General features: G+C 44.3%; 1 protein-coding gene and 1 long non-coding RNA gene across 14 annotated transcripts in view; one reads left to right on the forward strand and one right to left on the reverse strand.

The window, feature by feature from the left end:
* Window positions 1-7,289, reverse strand: part of ZMYM2 (zinc finger MYM-type containing 2) — a 92,198-nt gene extending 84,909 nt beyond the window's left edge. For 4 of the 13 annotated variants that reach the window (XM_066989783.1, XM_066989791.1, XM_066989792.1 and 1 more), the window contains exon 1: window positions 6,103-6,161. The gene's annotated coding sequence lies outside the window, so the exon portion shown is untranslated. Of the gene's footprint in view, window positions 1-5,601; window positions 5,705-6,102; window positions 6,162-6,279; window positions 6,528-7,156 lie in introns of those variants that run through there. The other 9 variants (XM_048047005.2, XM_066989790.1, XM_066989787.1 and 6 more) reach the window with 6 other exon arrangements.
* A 199-nt stretch (window positions 7,290-7,488) lies between these two features.
* Window positions 7,489-11,642, forward strand: LOC125179892 (uncharacterized). The gene is made up of 2 exons (XR_010828375.1): window positions 7,489-8,901; window positions 9,957-11,642. It is a non-coding gene; the product is annotated as an uncharacterized lncRNA (long non-coding RNA).
* Window positions 11,643-17,421: the final 5,779 nt, after the last annotated feature.

The following is a 17,421-nucleotide window of genomic DNA, read 5'->3' on the forward strand; positions in this document are numbered from 1 at the left end:
AGGAGATGTCTGGTAAACTCCTCCAGCTTAGTAGCAGTTCATAAACATATACAGGTTGACATACTAGTCATTAATTCTTGGTGAAATAAAATTGTGCCGTGATTTCAGGTGTAACAGAACACTAGGTCTTCCTTCCCTATCTACAAAAAAAAGGAAGAAAAAAAGCACTGATACCACACCCATATATTACAGCTCGTAACATAGGTTCCTAGGAGCCAAAGTGACAGACCACGTTATGCTAGCCACTGTACAAACACAGAATAGGAATGTCTGTTCAAAGAACAAACAACCTAAACATAAGGGACAACAGATGGAGAGAGACAAAAAAGAGAACACAAGGAAAGAGCACCACCATAAACAATGGCTTGAATTAGCTCTTGTCCCGAGGATGGAGTGTTTGGGTCCCAGGGTAATGGGAAAGGTGCTGGTTTGTTTTTTTTAGTAGGCTTTGTTTGTTGAAGTTTGCTTCCTCTGCATTACAAGATTGCACCTGCTTTAAATGATGCACACAGGGAACCTCCCTGAGCACGAGGAGCCTCACAGGAGAATGGACAAAGGTGTTTAACTGGCCATGATGTCACTTTCTGGAGAGCCCTTAAAAATCTCTTTAACAAAATATATATCTATATTACTGGTAATACCTTTCACAGGTAACCCCCAACTTTAATTTAAAGGCTGGTAACCTGTTACTTTTACAACCATAAACTATAAAATGCAAAAAAATCAGACAGTCAAAGCCAAGGAATACGGAATCACTCTTGAGGATTCTGAATCCACATCAACAGATCAGGATCATTTTTACTCAAACCGTAAGAAAAAGTGTTACTATAAAATACAGAGATCAAAAACGAGGTATGAGATGTATGTGTTAATGGATCACATAACTAAATACCAACCATTTACATGTTTATTATCGATTAAGATGGAGCATATTATCTGTAAGAAGAACAGTGTGCTCTGTGTCTAAAACAACAGCTAGATTACAGGCTTAAACCAGAGGTCCCATGACAACACAGCCCCCAAGTGACAGACAGCATGGAGAGCTTTCCTTCTGGGGAGGAAGGATTGCCTCTGAGATAGCAGCCTGAGCTAAAGGTCAAACGTCCACAAAGAGATGTCAGAGGCACACACCACGATACAGCTGGTAGAAAAAGCAGAAAGTCTGGAAGAGAGAGATTTGAAAACCCTCCATACAGAGATGACAGCTGACTTTACGAATGAGATGAGCAAGATAACTTTCAGAGAAATTTGGTGTAGTACTAGGGGCAAACATCAAACTGGAGAGGTCTAACAGAGATAGATGCAAAGAAAAGGAACTCAGAAAGAAGAAAGATCTTCACTAAGTCTAAATTTTATTTTATTTTTTGGGGGTGGGCATACTTGCTTCATGAGTGCACTTTTGTCTGGAGCTCAGTATAGCTGTATCTCACAGAAAAGCCTAAAGGAGCACAAGACGACAAAACATAGCCAGAAGTCTGCAGTTTGCAAAACAGGTCCATGTTTCTAGTGACTGAGACCCCATGGGGCTAAATCAGAAACCCTGTGTATATTGCTATTCTATGGGTTATACCCAATTTGCCTTTCTTCTTCCAATGCTCTCTTTAACAACAAAAGAACTGAGGAAACTATATAGAAAGCTATAAGAGCTCTTCCATAACACCTCTGTCCTCTCTCCAGTGGAGGACCATGACCTACTTTATTGCCGCCCCCAAGAGTTAAATTGGTGAGCTATGGTGCAAATATCTGATCAGTTTTTCTCCAATCAATTAAAAATAGTGTGTGCAAACAAGTGAATACCAGTATTTTACACACTTTTCCAAAAAGGTGGAATTAAGATGACTTCCTGCTCAGCATTTGTCAGTAAGCATTAAAGCTAATGAGTAAGGACTATGCTTCAGTAACTTTGTACACTATAAGGTACACAAATTTAGGCATTATGGATTTCAGAAGCTACAGTAACACAAACAAAAGGATTCTGATAACTCTTGTAAGAGTTAAAGATAGAGTTTATGAACCTTAACACGGTTAACTACAGAATGCCTAATTCATTTATTTATTTTAGGTAAAGCATTAACATTTTAAGTGTTAAGTATTCCAGAGATCCAAAACTATCCTTCCTGCCCAACAACAACACATGCTTATGTAATTTCATCCCAAAAAAGCTTAAAATCCACAATCCTCTTGTATTACTGATGCTCAGTGTGGTTGGGGAGAGTACCAGTAACGTCCAAGTGCATTTCAAGACACTACTGCATCTACTCTGTTCAAAGAGTTGAACACTTGCTTCTGAGCCCCCTGCCCCAGCGCTGATCCCAACACCCCCATCAGATTATTCTCCCGTGGCCAACAGTAGCAGTAGAGAAGGAAGTTATGGTGAAAGGTTGCTCCAAAAAGCTTGGAGGAAGATGGAGTGCTTATGCATTAGCAGACACACAGTAAGCATTAATGCCCTTCAGACAGAGTAATTGCAAAAACACGCTGGTGGCAACCATGTCACCAGAGACTCCCATTTGACCACAAAACTGAATAATCGCTGTTCATTTTGAATTCATTGTCTGTATTGTAACCACTGACTAAAACAACAACTGTTTTCTTACTCTAGTATGCTATCAGAACAAAACTTGAGTCACTGACATGCCCAATTCATGAAATATTTGAGGTGAACATGTGAGACTTCCTGAATGGACAGTTATGATCTAACCCATCTATAAAGGGCAGGCATCTACCCCTATACAACTGCTGATGTTCCCACACATACAGATTTACAATCTTTTTTTTGTGTGCATATGAATCTTACTGAACTCCAGTGGCATAGAATTACACAGAACAATTATGGCTTTTGTCTTAAAATTGATGATTTGTGGAAACTTAGGAAAGACAGAAGTCTTAAACTGCCAAAGCAATGTAAGCACAAATACGTGGAGTTTCAAGCCAAGTAGTCCACATGTTAACTAAGGGGATACACCAGGGAACTGCATTTCAGAAGTCTCACACTTCTCTCTTCTATCCAAAACCTCTCTCACAAGTACCAAACACTGACAAACTCACTAATCCTGCTCCAAAATGAAGAATTTTAATACTAGCAACTAAATCGAGCAGATCGTTTCACCAGGGTCTGCAGTGAATACGACAAAGGCTAACTGTTTTAACCTAAAACAGGTTAGATGAGACACAAGGAAGAAATTCTTCACTACGAGGGTGGGTCCCGTCCAACCCAAACCATTCTGAGTCACATACCAAGTTAACACCTACTGCCAGACATATCTTCCAGCACTACGTAGGGTAAGCTGCAAGTATGGAAGAAAAGCTAAGTTTCTTCTGAACTCTGCTCTCAGAAACCCAGTTACTTTCCTGAAGCACTCACCTAGTAAGATTAAATCACAGAAATAAAGTTTAAAGAAGTTGCAAAAAAGCACTTCTAACTATTGCAATAAACCCAAACAGTTTCAGCAGACAACAAAATTCCTATAGCATACAGGGCTTTAACAACCTCACAAGGCAATCATTCATTATCTTCAACTTCTCAGAAGGGATAGCTTACTTCTCAAGTTCCCAAGCTTTCTATCTCAATCTCTTTCTACAGATAGGTAGAGTTCATTATTATTTGTGATGTACATGCCCCCTAGAGTAAAAAAGCAGTTCTCCATGAACACTGGATTTTCCATCAGTAATAATAATTCATATAAATTATTCGCAGAACTCCTGATTCTGCTTTTGTTGCTGAGTATATTGATTAGTTTTGAACTCCAATACACACAGATAGAACTTCGGTAATACCCTATTTACCCCCTGAAACCACAATGAAACCTCCTGTAACAGTTCAAGGCTGTTCACAATGCTGCTGGACAAAAACACAAAGAAAGCCAGCAGAAGTCTCAGACTTTGTATCCATTTTGGTCCCACATCCCTCTGCATACTTGAACAAGCTCCATAGAAGACAGTAAACCTGCTTTCATTTTTTCACTGGCGTTTGAACATTCTTGCCAATGCAAATCCCTCTTAGCATATTATTTCAGTGTAAGCATGAGTAGAATGGAATCATACTTAGGGTCAAAGAGTAACAATACACAGCAAATTTCGTAGATACTCTAATTAAGACAGTCTTTTATTTAAAAAAAAACAAAACTATTTGGTCTAACTACCTAATTATGTCCCATCACCACCTTCATTTCACAAATTATGGCTGAGGAGCCTGGAGTGCCCACGCAGCAGCAGGCACTGAATAGACTCCCATCACACAACAGGCTGGCCTATCACATGCCATAGGACACCCTGCTTTCCTCCAGCCACATAACAGAGAAAAGGCTGTACCACCACCACCACAGTTGGTGGAGAACAATATGCCATCTAGTAGGATGCTTTCGTGCAAGACGTTAGTGTAATTCACAAACCAGATGGCAACTACTCATTGAGGTTTGCTGAATCTTAGCTATACAGCTGTTCTTGGCAGTATTCTCATCTTTTCATAGGCAGCTACACAAAGCTGCAATATTTTTTTCATACCAGCTCCAGTACGCATCCTTTTCCACTCCCTTCCAACACAACAGTCTCCCTCCTTCCAAAGCATTACTTGCCTGGATCACTGTTAGAAGTTACTTTTTTAACATGAAGAAACATCAGAAAAAGCAGAACAGCTGTCAGACTGGAATGTATAATGAATCAGAAGTAAAATTAGATGGTAGCCTTCCTCCCAAGGCATGGTGAAAATAAAAGAACTACAATTAAAATTATACAGTAGTTAGTCAAGGTTTAGAACAGACCGCTTTATTAATGATAACAAACCATACAAACTCTTACAGTCTTACACAAAGTTGTTAATTTTAGAAGCTCAGAATAAATTCAGATCTCATGTCTTCCTCTTTAGCAGTGGCATTTTTGCAGAGAACCACTTATTCCTTCTACATGTAAGCCACCAAAAAGTGCCAAAGTGACAACCTATGTAAATCTGGGCAATCTACTACTTAGAATGGTAAGGGGACAATAACAAAAAGACTTCAAGATACAAGCGGTGGAGAAGACTACAAGACCTGAATTCCTCCTGTGCCCAACTCAAGAACCTAGAGCACAAAATACACACTCCCTTTTTGTTTTGTTCTCTGTGCTGCACGTTATCAACCAGACCTCCCAAGGCTAGGCTACGCTTTTTGCAGTGGCCTCTAGCGGCGAGAGCCTGCAGACAACAGTCGCATCCAAACTCATGAGCTCCTAAAACGTGCATCTATACACGCCAGGTTACTTTCTCCTTCACTGTGCTACTTTGCAATTTCAGAATCACCGTTTTTCACAGTATACAGCAAAAAATGATATTAAAAGCATTTAAACTAGAGTCAAATTACCCTGATCTTACATACAAGATTTGGTAACGAGCCTCCCCTTAGGTGGCCTACCACCCAATAGAGAACACAGTCTGCTTTGAAAATCCCACAGAGATACAGCACAGAAACCGATCGTTATTAAGAAGCTGTGGGTTTTTCCCTAGTGACCTTCAGCTTTTTGGGGAAGGGGCAAAGCAGATGGCTCAGAAGCACTGCCAAGGCGCACAAAACACCAAAAGCACACAACGAAATCACCCGAGCAAATCCAGAGGCATAAAGACCCAACCTGAACATACAAAGACCAGACGCCAGAGCACGCTCTGCAAACTGCTGGCTTATTTTAAAACCTCCCGTACCTTTCCTTATCTTCGAGACACGCAGCACAGGGGCTTGGAGAAAGAGGAAGAAAATAAAGATGGCAAAAGGCGCCTCGTTATGGATTTCCATTCTCGCTTTGAGACTCTAGAGGGCACCCGAAATATGCCCTCCCCCTCCCTCCGGAGCCGGGTAAGGCGAGCGGCGGCAGCAGCCCGTCGTCTGCTTGCCGGAGTTGGTACTGCAGGAGCGATGTCTGCAGCAGCAGCAGCGCCCACCCCGAGGAGGAGCCGCCTCACAGCCATTACCGGGGCTTCGCCCCAGGGCAGCAGCTGCTGGACCCAGGAATTTCCCCACCCGAGCCCCTCCTTCTCCTCCGGGGGCAGGGGGTAAAAAGGAAGGAAGGAAGGAAGGGGGGTCAAGCCCTCGGTGAGCAGGCCGAAGCGGTGATAGATACATAAATAGCACTCACAATGGAGCTCCCTCTCCTCGTCGCTCTCTTGCCAAGGCTGCACCAAACCGGGCTGGAGCCTAAGGGAAAGACACGGGGTTAACACGGGGCACCGAGCAGCGCCCCCAGGCAGCATTTCCCGACCAGGGCAGCAGGTATCTCCCGCATCCCCTTCAACCCAAACCCTTCCAAACACACCGATTAACAGAGGTTACCCTCGGGGGGGGGGGGACCCTTCCTGCACCCCCCCCCGCGAGCCGGGCCCCACCCGGGGCTCAGCCGCGGCGGGGGCTCCCCGGGGCGAGTGCGGGGACGAAGCAGTAGCCCCCAGGAGCCGGTAACTTGGCCGAGCCGGCCCCCAAGCGGCACCCCGAGGTGTGTGTGGGGTGGTCCGGGGGGGGTCACGCAGGCATACAGCCACCCCCCCCCCCCCCGGCAGTTGCCCCCGGTGCGGGCTTTGCCCCCCTGCAGTCGGCCGGCAGCACCGCCGCCTCCTGTCCGCCATTAGAGGGACCCAGCCGAACAATACGGGAGGAGCCGCGCCGGGCACGGGGGAGGGAGGCACCCGGGGCTGGGGGGGGGGGGGGGGGGGGGATTTGGGGAGGGGGCCGCGGTGGTGGTGGTGAGGGAGGGAGGGAGGGAGGGAGGGGGGCACGGCAAGGCAGCGGGGCACAACAGCCGGCGGGCACCGGGGGGAGGGAGTTAAAATAGGAGGCGCTAACCCAGACCCGGCCCTTCCCCCAAATACCCCGACCCCCCCCCCCCCAGCACTGCCCCCGGGCTCCCCCCGCCGCCCACCCCCGGGCCGTACCGGCGGGGCTGCCCTCGGCGGTGCTCCCCCCCTCTCCTCCCACCGCCACCACCACCGCCGCCGCCACCACCCCCCGGGAGGCGGCGTCGCGGCGGCACCGACGACGCCACAGCGGGGCACTTGGCCCGGGGAAGCTGCGAGGCGCGGCGGCGGCGGAGCCCCCCCGGCCCTCACCCGGCTCCCCGGGGCTCAGCGGGCGCCCAGTGCCGACCCCCCCCGAACCCGCCGCCCTCCCCCCCCCCCTCCCCGCGGGGACGCACGCACTCTGCGCTACTCCTCCGCCGTCTCAACTCTAACTCGGTCCAGTCCCGGGCTAAGCGCAGCTGCTAACGGAGGGGAGGAGGAACCGGGCCAACCGAGCTTGGGCAAAGCCCGCCCCCTCCACCCCGTTATTGGCTCGCCCCGAGGGCGGGCGCTGGCGCTAGGAGAGCGGAGTGGGCGGGAGGCCCGCCCGTCAGGGCTGCCCGCAGCCGGTTGACCCTACGGACTGCCAATCTTCCCGCTGGCCGTGCCTCGAGTTCTTCCCACTTTGATCCATCAGGTTTGAGGAGCCCGAGTCGGTGCCCACCGGCGCGCCGCCCGCCGCCGGGCTCGCCGCCCCCCTCGCCCTTCCCCGCCGCCGTCTGACAGCGGCAACTCGCACAAGTTGGCGGCCGGGCGGGCCGCGCTCCTCCGGGCCGCCCGCTGCGAGACCCGTCCCCGCCTTGCGCCCGGTCCCTGCGGGCGCGACAGCCCCCGGGCACGGGCTCAGCTTCCCCGTGAAAAGGAGAATTTTGGGGGGCTGGCGGGGCTCGCCTCCAGCCTCCCCCCAACCTAGAAGGCGCCGCCCCCCGGCGGGGCTGTGAGCCCGGGGCCACTTCCATGAGGGGCGGAGGGTGGATAATGGAAGCTGCTCCCATAGGGGAGAGCGAGGTTGCGCCCGTAGCCCCGGGGAAGGAGCCTGCCCCCGGGCACCCGCAGCCTTGCCCCGCCGAGCAGCGCCGCCCCGGCTGCGGGCACCCTCCTGCCCCCACCCCCCGTGGGGGAGGGAGCCATGTCAGCCGCCGCCATGGCTCCTGGAGGAGCTGCTGCTGGTGGTGGTGGTGGTGGTGGTGGTAGCAGTGGTGGCGTCCTCCATTTTGTCGGAAGCCGCTGCGGGGAGCTTGGGACCAATTCAAACCAACGGGAGGCGCAGCAGGGCGTCCATTTGAGGCGCCCCTGCACGGCTCCCGGAGGGAAGAGGAGCCCGGGGCCCCCCTGGCAGCGCCGCGGGGTGGGGAGGAGAGCTCCGGGGCTAGCGACGGCAGCCGGGCGCCGGGAGCCAAGCTGTCCGCCCGCCCTCTGCCAAAATGGAGGATGCGCACTTCCCTTGCGCGGCGCCGTGCCCCCTCTCCGGCCATGGCACCTACACCCGCTTGGTCGAGGACCTGGCGAGCCGGCCCCGCTCTGCCCCATCTCTTCGTCCTTCCCTGCCCAGAAGAGGGAGGAAGAAGGAGCGAGCACCCGCCCTTGTCCTCTCCAGCCCGGATCAATTCGCGTCAAGCACGCGGCGCGGTGTCCCCCGGAGAGAGCCTCCTGCGGGGCTGAGGAGACGGGTTCAAGCTGCCGGCGCCATTTCCATGGCGGAGCCGGGGCCTCCCGCGGGACCGGCCCGGGCAACCGGCGGAGGAGCGAGCCCTCCGACGGCGCTCCAGTCGCCGAAGGGCGGGCTTCTCCCTCGCTACCCTTGGTGTGCTCGGTTAATAATTTTCATGTGTGGGAGAGACGAGGAGTGGTCTATCTTCTATTGTCACAACAATACATCTAATTCCTTCCCAACCGTCCCACCCAGAGACACATACTTAAGTCAACAGCTCAAGCCAAACGCTTGCCCAATGCTGTTACTGTAAGTTGTTGACAGGAATTTATGAATTTTCACACCATCCTACCTCTCTGATGAAATTTGGAGGGCTGCTTGGTGTTGGAGTGACAGAGTTACCTGAGGGCTGATGGCAGCTTGCACCGCCATTGCTCTTTCCTGGATGAAGGAGGTGAGTTGATGGTGGGACATGCCAAGGAGAGTTATTGCCAAGCATTTTGAAGGTCTCTTCAAATAATTCATAAGCATTGTTCCACATTACAACACTGTCCAACTAACTATGTTCATGGTAGCCAGACAACCATTGAAATCTCAACACTAAATCTCATATGGCGCTTAGGGACATGGTTTAGTGGGTGACATTGGTAGTAGGGTGATGGTTGGACCAGATGATCTTGAAGGTCTTTTCCAACCCTTATGATTCTATGAATCTATATGTTCAATCAGGTCAGCTAGTTCCTAAGCATTTCCTTTATTAGCCTTGAAAACCTTCTAGGTTTGTAAAAGTCAAAAACATGTTAAGTCATCTTCCGCATTATACATTTTCCTACCTTTCCAGTTGCATGCCTCAGTAAGACATCTTTGTTCTGCTATAATGAAGTTCAGAAAGAAATTCAAGAAGACTTAAGTCCCAGGTTTTGAGAGCTTTGATGCACAAAGATAGGTGGTAGAAAACAAGGGTTTTTCTCATTTAGAACACATTAAGTGAAACTCACTCACTCAGTTATTCAAAAAAGTAACCAAAGAACACCTTCCTTTTATTACTGTCCTTGCAATAAACATTACCTACCAAAGTTATCTAGGACTTTTATCTAGGAATGTAGACCCTTTCCATTAATGCTTAAGCTTATACAGGTCCAACAGAAATTGTAATGGTTTTGCTTGCAACTTTGGAACTGGACTGAAATGTATTTGTATATAAAAGTCTATAACTCTAGAGAGCCATAGTCTGCATGTAGACATATAACCCCATTTTTGAATTTGTATATTCAAAAGTAGGCAAAAATAATGAGATACAGCACATATTTTTGTATTATTTTTACATGTGACATCAGGAGAAAGGAGAAATACGTTCAGACACCTAGTAAGCTCTTCCTCATCTTTAAAAACATGTATAATTCAGATTATTCTTAACAACAATGTAGATCAAGTAATTCTTTTTTATGCTGAGAAAGCTAGCATTAGCTCAAACACTAAGCAGTAAAAATCTCTTCATAAACTCCACAGATCCAAAATGGTTGTACTTACAGGCTCCACACCACTGCTTTCATGGACAGGCCTGATGTCAGCAACTTCACTAAAAAATATTTAACGTATTGACTGGTAGTAGACAAATTCAATAAAGCTGAACCAACAATATGCTCAATGACTTACAAGAGTGACATCCTTCTATCTGTCACGGAGTAAAATTGTCCTAAAAAGCAGTCAACAGTATTTGATCTGAGAAGGAGTAATGTGATATATTTTGAAGAGTTTATGTCTGAGCAGGAACCTTAGGAACACTACCACGCCAGCCTTCAAGTGATGCATAGTAAATTGCAAGATCAGAATGTACATAATTTGAAGCTACCTCCTGCCATCAGCAGTGTTTATCTATGATTATAAATAGTGGGATTTGTTCCAGAAGTAGAAGTAAACATATTCCGTTTCCTGAAGGACTTCTTCTTCAGCCTGAACATTGTTTAGGTTTGCATCAATATAATTGTCCCAGTGTCTAGAACAGAGTTCTGAGAACGGATGAGAACGGAAGAGGAAGTACTTGAACAAGATGTCTTTCACCACTTCATATATGTAACACTTCAAAAGCAATGGTTCATGGAACCCTTCAAAACACAGACTATTACAGCTGATTTGAAGATCGGCTTGGAAAAAACTTGTGGTTGAACAGCAAATAAATCTTGGGTTTGTAAAAATGTCTGTGTGTTTCCACCACATGTGAAGCGAAAGTGGAGACTAATCTTTTGTAAAACGTGACCCCAAATTTTCTCTTATATCATTTGCTTCCATACTGTACTGTCCCACAAACCACATTTTCACTGCTTTTTACAGTTTTATTTACCCTCTGTCTTGTTTCTTTCTCTGTTTTCTTCCCCTACCATTTCTGGCAATATTTATTTTTCTTTGGTCCTTAGTCTCACTTACTTGCCTCTATATAGCCTTAATTCCCCTTGGCATTTTCCTTCACCATCAGAAAGAAAGATGTGGAAAAACTGTAGCTGTTGATGGAACATGTCCTGTTTTCATGGTCATGGTATAATCTACTAGTTGGTTCATCAGCACAACTTCAAGAAATAGTATTGGAAGGAAAAAGATTAAAAAACAAGAACAAAACCAGACAACAAAAAAAAAGAATTTTTAAAACACCTGTGATCAGCAACATCTTGATCATTCTGTTTTTATTCTATAATATTCCCCCTAATTGTCTTCCAATTTTTGAGTTTCATTAGGTATTTTAGCTATTCTTTATAGACTAAAACTCTTAAAAGAAAGAGACCATATGTGTGTATATGTTTGGACAGTACATAACAGACCCCACACCATATAAAATTGAAAAAAAAATTGCTTTCTACAAAGTATTGCCTATGGTTTTCATTATGGTTTTTGAGGTATGTATACTTCTCATAATATTTATAAACAAATCAATATGTATCTGTAAATAGATTGCATTCAGATGTTTAATTTACAGCTTTTCTGACCAAAAGTGATCTTTCAAAAGGTCAAATAGTGAGAGAATATACACTATCCTATAAGATTACTCTTCATTGCATGATACAATATGTCTTGAAATGACCCTTATGCTACATCCCATATTTCAGTTTTGAAGAAGTAAAGGACAACAAACTGGGCAACCTCCACACAGAATTCATTCCAATTGACCATGAATGTATTACCCAATAAAGTGTTATTCTGAAATTGTTTTTTTTTTAGTTTTTTTTACAATAATCAACATTATTTTTACTTGCAAAATATTTTTATTCTTTTTTTAAACATCTGAAGGGTTTAGTTGGATAAATGTCTTGTCTTTATGGATAAGAAATGACAGTGTAAAACAGAATACAGGACCTTAAGACTGGAAGAGACCTCCTAGGTCACTGAATCCAGTTCTTTGCTATTACAGGAAACTGTGTCATATAATCCCTTCCAGAAATTTTTCAAGCTCCATCTTAATGGTAGTTTGATATGTTTACCCCCTACTCCTGTTGCAAATCTGTTCCAGAATTTCATTGTTCTGGTGGTTAGAAACCTTCTTCTAATTTCCAGACAAATTTTATTCAAGAACCCATTTGTTTTTGTGCCAGCATTTGTCCTCTGGCTTAAATAGCTCTTCTCCCTCCCCAGCGTTTACCCCCTGATATATTTATAGACAGTAATCATATTCCTGCTCAGCCTTCCTTTTGCAAGACTAAACAAAGATCTTTTCGTCTCTTCTTGCTCAACAGATCTTCATTCCCCTAATCATTCCACTAGCCTGAGTAGAACCCACCTCCCCCAGTCTGAACTCATCCATCTTAAATATGGGTTCAAATTCCAATTATGTTGCATTTTAAATTGAACTAGTACACTGTACAATACATTAATATTTCCATATCTCCAGAAAATATCTCAGACTTGGGTGCACACTTGCTTTTTTGCACGAATGTGTTAGGTAACCACCATCTATTCTAGCAATACCCGTGTTATTTTCTACCCCACTCGTTTATTAGAAAAGTTCTCAGTTAACAGCAACATTTTTATTATTCTCCAGGTGCATGACCTTGCATTTTGTACTATGGCAGTTTGTTTTGTTTCCCTTAGTTCAGTCATCAGGGTCATTCATTGTTTTTCCATATGACATCCCACTGCAGCTCATCCCACTGCAGTTGGTGCTGCTGCCTGACTCTGTGAAACCAGCCAATGCAATAAGCTTATTTTCTCTTAACTGACAAACAGTAAGATCAATCCCGAGAATAAATCCTGAAGAAATCTACTAGCAGACACTGTCCTGTCTGACACTCCCCTGTTTGGTACTTCCGGCTGCCGTTTCCTTTATTCTGCTCTGGCAAATAATGTCTTATCTCTGTGCTTCTTGATGCTATCTTAGAACATCCTGGTTTGGAAGGGACCCACAAGGAAAGCAAAGCAGTCCTCCTTTCCATGAAAGCTCTCTACATATTCTCAATTATCATTTAATGTGTTGTGTTTGTACCTTCCTCTTGAAGTAACAGCAAACCATTTCCATTTCAAACTCCTGATCTCCTCGGTCCAGTTGACTTGATTATCTGGGTCCCTTAGTTTACCAAGAGTTGCCTTATGAAATCAGGGGGCTTAGATACAGACCTGCTTTTGTTTACTTTCCATTCATTTTACACTAAATCAATTTCAGGATAATCTTCTACAACTAGGTTTTTTGTACTGTCCTCAAACTGTAAATCCAGCCCTAAAATAGCATCCTTACGTGTTGGTTTAGTGACCTTTTGCTGAGAAAAGCTGCTAGTCTGACATTCAGCTGTATTTGGGGTCCTGCCACCATTAATAATATTTATTCTCCAGCCTACTAAACCAATCAGGGGATAGAAATGTGAATAGCTTTTTGCCACCTTAGTGAGTTGAAGTGACTTAGGTGTCGGTCAGGTACCAAAGCCCCCACAGACAGCACAGTAGACCGTGCAGCCTAAAGAAGGGTGGAATTACTCCGTTTCAGCAAGAGGGAGTTGTTACATGAGCCTAGCCTCTCATCTTACCACAACCTAACTTTGGAGCGGTGTCTATATATGTATACGTATCTAGAAAGAAAAATCTATTTTCTTTCTAAATCCAATTTCTCTCTAGGTTTTCAGTAGTGGATCTCAAATCCTATTTGATCACAAATATTAATCAAGTACTGGATTTGGTAATTCAAACCTTTTTAAGTCTCCTCCTATACTAGATCTTTCTACCTACATCTCCTGTGGTGTATGTAAGAACAATATTGGAAGAGGAGGCTTCAGTACACAAGAACCTTCAACTCTGTTTCTTCCCATTAAATATAGCAGATACTTTTCCTTTATTTTCCTGGTATTTGTGAAACCGAGGAGCTTGAATGAGATCAGTCTCCATGAGGTTAGCTTGTGGTTTTACCACAGGCACGTTGCTGTGTGAGAAAGCCGCTGCCTAAAGTAGCTCTCTTGTTCCCTCCTCTACGGCTGGCTGTATGTTTCTGTCACCTTTCTGTGCTGACACGTGTATTCATGTGGCTAAAAACTGGCCAATTTTCAGTTGGATGAACATGTTGATCTCGCTGCATGTGCAACCAGACAAGTGATACTGCCAGATAAGGGGGTGCAGTGGGAAGCACAGGGGAACAACGCATATCCCATCTGTGAAACCACACTGCTAGCCTGCATAAATCAAAGTGATGCTATATATGTGAAAAGGAAGGAGTATGTTTTGACTGGTGATCTGGCTGCTGTTTTATCTCAGTAGGATCTACAATGTAGTTCTTCATTAGTTATTAACATTGTTTAGAACCAGCTGAGTGGAAAAAATGCACCATATAAAATTGTGAAGTTAATTCTATTTCATAAGGCTAAAATTTGTCAGCTTTTGAAATATAAAAAATTATTGTAGGAAATTCAATTTTAAAATAAAATTATTAAAAATTTAAAAAAAAATACAAATCATTGTGATGATGGTTTTGACAATATTTTGACACATTTCATGGAAAAAGACTGGAGAAAAAAAAAAAGGTAATTTTTTGCAAACCTTTTCATTTTCACAGCAAAACCATTGTTCTTCAGTTTCACTCAAAGTGTCTCAGCCCATTCTAGCAGTGAACAACGATGCTTTTTTTGGCAACTTGTCCTTTCCTTTTGGATGAGGACTGTGCCATGGTCATCAGTACCTTCAGATTAAATTAATGCATTGCTGTTTTGTAGGCTAAAAGGTCATTTGGAAAAATCAGTTCAGGCAGGATACAGCCAGGAAATTTATCACAGGATCTTTCCACCAGGATTTCATTGAACTCAAAGGTGGATGGGAGTGTATGCTAAACAGCACCGTTGCTCACTTGCCACGAGACTCAAATCATGTGCCACACAGAGCCTTGTAAGTGGGATGGACCCGAGCCTATTTTCCACAAAGACAATACTGTGTGATGAGACTCTTGCAAGACTCCTTACGGACCTTACCATTTCTTCCTTTAGAATGACTATAAAATAAGACTTTCACTTGTGGCCAGAAAATTAAAATTCTTGCTCTTTAAACATCCGTCATCATATTGCAGCCTCTTTTTCCACATTTATAAAATTTTTCTTCCTTCGGTGTTTTTGTTTTGTTTTGTTTTGTTGTTTTGTTTTGCGTTAACTGACGCTTGATCCTCATGTTCAGTCCCCTCACTGATGACATCCCCTCCCTCCTGTGTCCCAAATTCTGAATCTGTTGAGTCTGTTCTTTACTTTTGTCATCCTCCAAAGGTCCATCATTCCCTTTTATTTTTCAAGTATCTTTTAGGGTATCCCTTCAATGCATTGCTCTTACTCTACTCACCTTTCACAAACCTTTTTTCATGTTGTTCTAAACCATTTGTGCTCTTTATTATAAATAAATAAATACATAGTATATATGAAGAAATAAGTGAAGAAATAGTAAGTTTGCAAAGTCAAATACTTACAGGTTAGGAAATGCAACATTCCCTACTTGCCCATGCAACTTGGTTTAGTTCAGTTGTATAAAGCCAGCTGTAGAAATCACAGCCAATTCCCAAAATGGCTCTTGAGAACTGCCTCCTATACCCTCCACTCGCTGGAGCTGCTGCCTCCTATCCTTGAGTCACACTGCTTATGCTCAGCTCAACCAGCAGCTCCTCCTCACACTCTGCCAGCCCATGCTGAGTCAGACTCAAAAATCCCACCCTGTGCTCCCACCTTCAGACCTGCTTTCCACCCCTTGAGTTAATTATTAATTGGCAGTGAACATTTGAGCATATGCATTGCATCATACTTCCTAATTACACTAATACTCTTTTTTTCATATCACATCTGTCTCATTCAGTATATAAAGTGAATGGCATTGATGAATGCTGTTCAACATTTTGTTTTATTCTCATGTTTGGGTATTCAATTTGTGCTTTATTTAGGCAGCTCCATGCTCTAAATAATTTTCTTTTGACACCTGTCACTGGCAGATGAGAGCTTCACAAACATTAGTTCATTTATCCCCACAGAGAACTAAGGTACAATTAGATTAGCGTCAAAAATATGTGTTAATTTCGTGTGCCTGTTTTGGGTGCCTGCTTTTGTCAAGGATATAGCATTTATTTTTATACTTTATTTGGCAATCACATCTGACATCAATTTCACTTTCAGTTGAGAAGTCTCCAGAGCATAAGCCTGGGTAACTAGAAGCTGAAAAATACACATCTCTCATCACCGATCCCAAATGTGAATTAAATGAGTTTCAGCCTCATGCGGGATTCATTGAAACGGGATAAGGTTAGAGTCCAGTTATTCAGAAGATATTCATTCTGCTGTCCAAAGCACACAGACAACTTTTTCTTCTTGAACTCTTCTGCCTCAGTCACTGCACTGCCTGGCTTTTGTACTAGATGAGCAAAGGGTCATACAAACAACAAACGACTTCATACTTTGAACACTAGGTATCCTCTGTACTGAAGGAGGGAATGGCATGTGGTAAAAATAGTATGTGATCTCACAAATAAAAGACTGTATCACAGTACATATATTCCAGGAGTTTGAATTGAGTTTTTGCAAGGAGCTTGAGATCCAGTGTTTTCTACTTTTTGAATGTTCTCGTTTCTTGTAATCTTAATACTCTCCAAATTAGTTTTAGGAGGCAATCTAGAAAAAAACAACCATCAGAAATTCTGTCTTGATGAAGCAAATTGACATCCTTGGGGCTCATCCAAAAAGTTCAAAACTCACGAGTTTATAGAGCAAAGTCTGGTGACATGATCTAATAGCAAATAAAAGCAGCAGAAAACTATCATCTGTGAATTCTGTGCAAACCAATCATTAGGGAGAGATAAACTAATATTTTATGTTGTCTCTTTGCCAGCTAACTCATGAATCCTGGATCCCAATCTGCATTCAAAAGGATGATGCCTTCCCTTTTCTTCTCTGTCACTGCCTGTCATGCAGCCTGTATCTCGTCTCCTGTTTTCTCACATCTTAACTTCCAGTGTAAGGACATACATCTTGGCACATCTGAGGCTTACATCCCAGTCCTGTATCTCTTTGAAACCTTCTTCCAGCTCCCATCCTTTCCTTGTCTCAATAATCATTTAATCCCTTCAAGTTTATCTTCTCTTATTTCCATACTCCTGCACAGCTTCCCTGCTCTCAGTTCTTGGCATTATAGCAAGCTGTTGAGGAACAATTGCAAAGTTTGCACTTCAGCCTGGAACGTTAATCATGGAATCTAAGGATTTAATCACAAGCTAACTTGGGCAAATAGAGTTTTTAGGCTTGCAGGAATATAGAAACATAAAAGCAGTCAAATCAAAGGTCTGTTAGCCCAGGATCCCATCTCTGACAGTGGCCAGTAGCAGATATCTAGAGAATAGCAGAAGACAGCTACAGGGTGATACCTCTCCAAATATTCTGTAAGCCTCCAGCTTGTATCTTTTGCAAATACAGGTTAGTAGATACAAGTTAGGAAGGAGGTAGGTGGGAAATAACAGGTGTTGCATATATTACCATGGATCACGGTTGTTAAA

Source organism: Anser cygnoides, chromosome 1 (assembly GCF_040182565.1).
Source record: "Anser cygnoides isolate HZ-2024a breed goose chromosome 1, Taihu_goose_T2T_genome, whole genome shotgun sequence".
Taxonomy (NCBI): domain Eukaryota; kingdom Metazoa; phylum Chordata; class Aves; order Anseriformes; family Anatidae; genus Anser; species Anser cygnoides.